Genomic DNA, 6290 nt, shown 5'->3' on the forward strand with positions numbered 1-6290 from the left:
TATTTGGCTAAGGTGTATGTAAACTTCCGACTTCAACTGTAGAAACACATCTCTTTGTGTGTGTGTGTGTGTGTGTGTGTGTGTGTGTGTGTGTGTGTGTGTGTGTGTGTGTGTGTGTGTGTGTGTGTGTGTGTGTGTGTGTGTGTGTGTGTGTGTGTGTGTGTGTGTGTGTGTGTGTGTGTGTGTGTGTGTGTGTGTGTGTGTGTGTGTGTGTGTGTGTGTGTGTGTGTGTGAGGTGTGTGTTTAAGCCAGATTTCTCTGTAGATGCTTTCCAAACAAGCGTTGACCTTTTGCACCTACATGTAAGGACTCCCGAGATCAGAACAGGAGAAGAGGGAGAAGGAGGAGGAGAAGGAGGAGAAGGAGGAGGAGGGGAGGAGGAGGGAGGAGGAGGGAGGAGGAGGAGGGAGGAGGAGGGAAGCTGTGTGTGTGGGAATAAAGGCATCATCACCGCCAGCAGCCAAGAGACTTCATCCTCTCTTCTCTCTTCTCTCCTCTCTCCGCCCTTCTCGTCCTCTCTCTCTCTCTCTCTCACGGAGTGTTCTGTTCTGTTCTGAGCTGGCAGGTTCTACCTTGTTGGCGGAGGGAAGCCACAAAGGAGCGGTAGTGTAATAAAACAGCAGTCTCTGGTGATCCCAGGGTAATTGGGATTGTTAACGTGAAAGAGCTCCTGAGGGAGACTGAGTGAAGGGGAGAGGAGGTGTGTATGTCTTTGTGTAAAGTAAAACATACATGCTCTGCACTCTCTCTCTGCAGCGTACCTTTGATTCCGAATAAGTACAGTAGTAAGAGGTAAAAGGAAAAAAAATAGCAAACAAGTCACCTGAGCTATATCAAGCCCAAGCTGCTACTATTATGCTTTCATTCCTCGTTGTATTTTTAATTTTATTCTATTTAGGTGCTTTTTTATTTATATTTTGTAAAGCTCCGGTGAAAACCCGGTTTTGATTCGGAATTCCTCAGAAGAACTTGTGTTTTTAAGAGAAGATAAACCTGCTAGTGTTCAGGCATATCTGTTGACGAGGAAGGAACAATCTGCCGTGATACAAATTGAGGCACACCTTCGACATAATCGGTGTATTGAGGGGTAATATTGTATGTTGGAGTCCAGCCAGTCACATGGATGATTCGTCCTCTCACATTAATTAATTATTAATGAGTAATAATGAGCAATTAATTCATTTGTAGTCAAATCATTGACTAACTTCTGTATTTTGTTGCTTCTGCCAAATGTAAAATAATGTAGCCTATAATGCTGACTCTGTTTTTATAATGCAGTGAAGTGTAATCTGAGGACCTATTGTAACAGCAAGGTAGACAGGCCTACAGTGAGATCTGCTAGTATCTTCCCTAATGACTAAATAACTAATCGTATTCTACCATGCAATCAATGCAATAAGGAAACGTTCCATTTTCCAGGACAAATTGCAACATTTCATTTAACTTCATAATTTCACTAACTATTGTTCATGCTTTGTAGTAGTTAGGTTTGTAAGATTGGAGATACCCTCCTTCAAACATGAGCAGCCTATAGGCCTACACGCACCGTGCACGCGCGCATTAGAACTAGGCCTACATAACTTCGATTAATATTGTAGCCTACTGAACACTGTCAAAGTAGAAAACGACTTCAAAGTCAATTGCTTGTGAGTACAGCCCAATTGATTTCTTTGACTTGAAGATATACTAGCTTACTTTTTTTGTGAGTTTCATTGTGGATGAAAATTTCATACGCCGATTTAGAGGTGGTGAAATATAAATGATTTCGTTAAAGTTTCATCATAAATCAGTCCGTCGCTATATGTGAGGAGACACTGATTGCCCCTTGATGTCTCAGGGGCGCGGGCGCGAGGGTTGGCTTCAGCGCGCCTGTCGTCCAACTTGAGAGGCAAACCGCCTGCCGTGTGGCTCTCGCGATGTAAAGTGCATGTGCACTATCACCAACAGCTTTGTTGCAGCGGTGGGGACATATTAAATGTCTATGTGCATCAAAATCTTACCGAAAAGGCACCGACAACTAGTGCGCTTCGCGTCATTGTCTGTAGCAGAGCGTGCAGCGGGTTTTTTGCATGCTATATTCATGGCCCAACATCTGTCCTCTCAGCATTAAATTGCTTTATTGACTTCAGCATAGGCGGTGCACTAAAATTGATCACAGCATATTATCAGAGATGGGAAACTTAGTTATTATACTTTGGTGGTTTTGCAAGGATAATTTGAGGGCTTGTTGAGGTTCTGGTTCTCCAGTTTTTCCAATATGAAGGCATTCCCTTACAGTACAAACACATTGTCTGGATATAATATGATTCTTTACAATACAATAGCATAGTTGTCTGAAAAATAAGCATAGTAGCTCTTTCTATACTATAGTTCTGTAGCTGTTTTTATGAACGGAGTATAATATAGTCGTTTATGCACAGATACTGATAGATAGGCTACAGAAATTGGTGTTTAACGAACAGCATTTAAAATTTTGAAATAATTAGACAAAAAAAATAAAAACAGGAGTACCAACTATTTAGCCCACAAGTACCCTTCAACACAATCTCTTTTCCTACCAACTTAAATTCAATACTTATGTCCAATTATCATCACACTACCATAAACAAAATACACTCAGAGGTTCGACTTTGTAACCAGCGACCAATTACTATATCTGCAGACAGATTCCAAATTCTGTGAAAACATTTAAGGTATAGCTCTTACAGTTATATTTTCCATATGGGTATTCAATCACCATCTTATATCAATTAGCCCATCCAATGGACTTCAACAGATTAAACAAATTAGACAAGCCTTGTTAATTAGAGATATGATTAAAGGTTTCAAATTATATCACTGATGAAGTAGCCTAATTAGTATAAAGATAGTGATAATAGCCCGCTGCGACAAGTATATAATTGTATTGGGTTTGCAATTAAATCCTAAAGACTTTTAAAAATCCACTTTCCACTGCCATTGATCAAATATTTACACACGACGCTCGTCCATGCACCAGTGACATAAAAATTCACAAATGACTGTTGAGTTAACCCATATAACTCGTCGATTGATTATTTCCATAGCTAATCTCCAAACTAATAAATTCATCAAGGTGAATTACGCACATAAACAAGATAACGCGCGAGCATGTCACTTATTGAAAAGCCGTTTCGCCATAGCCCTAAATTAATTTTAAATATAGTAATCCTATCTTTTCCCCCGATCCCTAATTTGTTTAAAGATGTTCTTCCTGTCTTCAATTTGCCTATGCTGCCATAATGAAATGATAGTTCAAGCATTTAACTTTGATTTATCTCGCCCCAACAGGGATGGCGCTTGATGGAGCTGGTCCTGGTACTTTCCTCATATCCATCCCTAGAAGGACTTTCCTATGTGACCTCCTCTATTGCCTAATTCGTATCTTTAAACTGAACTCCACTTTGACTTTTTTTTTGAATGAAGCTGCACAATATGAAGAAATAAGAGGGGAAATGGCTTGGCTATATGTGGTTATTTTTCCTCTTTCCATGTGGATCCTAAATAAATTCGACGAAGAAGGATACAATGCTGGCTGTAGAGCTGTTTGAAAATAATGCCTTGTCGCAGACTGCCCATGCGCAGAGTCCCCAGCGGCGGTGTGGCTAATGAAGAATAATAAATCTTGAAAGGTTTTTCAGGTACAGCCGAGAGAGTGTAAGAGGAGAGGGGGCGAGTGTGAGAGAGAGAGAGAGAGAACGAAAGTGCGAGCAAGAGAGAGAGAGAGTGTGTGAAAGAGAGGCGCAGAGAGAGAGAGAGAGAGAGAGAGAGACAGCCTGCCCTTCGCCTCAGAGCAGAGGCAGATCGAGTCCCCGCAGCATTGAACGTAGTCGAGGTATCGAGACTGTCACCGTTATCTCTTAATTACAGTGAATTGTGAAACGGAAACTTTGCAGAAAAAAAGGTAAACGAATGAGACAATCTTTTTACGCGCGGTTGTATTTTGGAAATCCGTACCAGGACGAGAGAAAACAACTTTTTTTCTACTATTCGTTTTTCGTTGCACAATCTTGGAGGAGCTCTCCAAAACATCCACACATCCACGGCGATCAAACTAAGACTCTTAAAGAAAGAACGAACGAATAATAATAACATTATTTTTGAGCCATCGCGCCACAGCCCATAGAGGAAGAGATAACGGAGGGCGCAGGCGACGTTCGATTGCATGGCGCGTGCGACATCTCCTCTCCAGCAAAACTACGGCGCGCGGCCATACCTCCACACACAGGGCTAGGTAATAATAGATGCGCCAACAACTAGAGAATTGGATGATCATCTTTCCATATTGTAGCAGCTACAGTCACAGTATATAAGACAGTGCCTTTAGATTTCCGGAGAAGCAACACTGTGCTTCAACTCCAATCGAAGAGGCGGAGTCTTAACTTATTAAAAGGAACTTGCCGAGACTCGGACGCCTGCAAACATGATGATGATGTCTCTGAACAGGGCAAGCAGGCATTCGCCATGGCCCACGCCAGCTTGCCCGAGCCCAAGTATTCCTTTTTTTTGCATTCCTCCTCGTCATCCACATTGACTCGATGCGCCCTCTTCGTGCTCCTCTTCCCGACACCAGTAGCGGACCATCATCAGCAGCGGCGGAGGCAACTCCGAGGCGATGCGCCGAGGATGTCTCCCAACCCCACCGGTACGTATTCTGCATAATTACCGCTTAAAGGCAAATTTTGACAGCCCACTTTTGCTTGATGTTTTTTTCATGTCTGCACAGCAAATCACCCAACACCTCCATTTTTTTTCTTCCTCTCCCCAACTTATGTATTCAGTCGGGTTTGCCTTTCATATAAATTTTTATGACCTGGGATGTTGCATGTGTCTTGTTTTGTGTGTTCTTTTTTAGGATTTCTTTCTTCTTCTCTCATCTCATTCTGGAAATGTTTTAAACCGTGGAGTGGAGTGAGAATTCCCTGCTGACAGTTATGTGTGCATTCTATTTGCAATTGCAGAGAGCAATATATTCGGAGGCTTGGATGAGAGAGTTTGTTGGCCGCGCTGAAGCTCTGGCGGCGGTGGATATTGCCTCGCAGACCAAGAGCCACCACCACCCTCCACACCACAGTCCCTTCAAGCCGGACGCGACCTACCACACCATGAACACTCTCCCCCTGCACCTCCTCGTCGTCTTCTTCCTCGGTGCCTATTTCTCACCCATCCGCCCTTTCCGGCCACGGTCACCACCACCACCACCACCATCACCACCACCACCAACCCCACCAGGCGATGGAGAGCACACCTGCTGGACACATCACCCCAGGACTGGCTCTCGGTTCCTGGCAGGTCCAGACGCGGCTCGCGACTGCGCACCCTGCCCACATGGCGGGCATGAACCGCATGCAGCCAGGCAGCCCCCTCAACATGGCTCATGCCCACGGGCTACCATCCCGCATGGGCTGCATGAGCGACGTGGACGCAGATCCCAGGGACTCGAAGCCTTCGCTGGAGGTTTAAACAGAGACGGATCAAACTCCAAGCGCGACCCAGGCGGATGTAGGGGGAGCCTTGGCCAACCTGAAGATTCCTGGTGTGGGCTCCTCAGCCAGAGTACCATCTGCCGATTCGAGTCCCTCACCCTCTCCCACAACAACATGATAGCGTTGAAGCCCATTCTACAGGCATGGCTGGAAGAAGCCGAGAAATCACACCGGGAGAAACTCGGAAACCCGAGCTATATAATGGCGGAGAGAAGAAGAGGAAGCGAACGTCGATAGCAGCACCGGAAAAGAGATCCCTGGAAGCTTACTTCGCCATTCACGCGTCCTTCCTCAGAGAAAATCGCTGCTATCGCAGAGAAACTGGACCTCAAAAAGAACGTGGTGCGGGTCTGGTTTTGCAACCAACGGCAGAAACAGAAACGAATGAAATATTCTGCATGCGTCTGACTCTGAACACTCGCTCTAAAAAAACAAACAATCAACCAACGTTGAGAGACTGAACACTGTTTAGAGACGATTTGTATTATATTTCTTATCACACACTTTTCAATCATCAATGACTTGTGCTTTGAACAACCCGAATAATTAATATACATTCAAATGACTGAAAGCTCAAACCACTACTGCGGTCACGTCTTATTCTGCAACAGAAGGGTGTGGAGTCATGTACACATTTGAACAGGAGCAAGTAAGACCTCTGTTTTTACTCCACTTAGACCTACTATTCTTCACCCTTTTATGTCAATGAAGTATTATAGGCTTTAATCACACGTCTTTTTTGGTTTATGATATTGGTTAATTTATCACTAGCCTACAATAGTGAAC

At 44.0% G+C, this 6290-nt stretch overlaps 1 pseudogene; it reads left to right on the forward strand.

Annotated features, from left to right (window-relative positions):
• Window positions 1–3724: 3724 nt before the first annotated feature.
• LOC123485894 lies at window positions 3725–6006 on the forward strand (annotated as a pseudogene).
• The last annotated feature ends 284 nt before the right edge of the window (window positions 6007–6290 follow it).

This window comes from Coregonus clupeaformis, unplaced genomic scaffold (assembly GCF_020615455.1).
Source record: "Coregonus clupeaformis isolate EN_2021a unplaced genomic scaffold, ASM2061545v1 scaf0893, whole genome shotgun sequence".
In the NCBI taxonomy this organism is placed as follows: domain Eukaryota; kingdom Metazoa; phylum Chordata; class Actinopteri; order Salmoniformes; family Salmonidae; genus Coregonus; species Coregonus clupeaformis.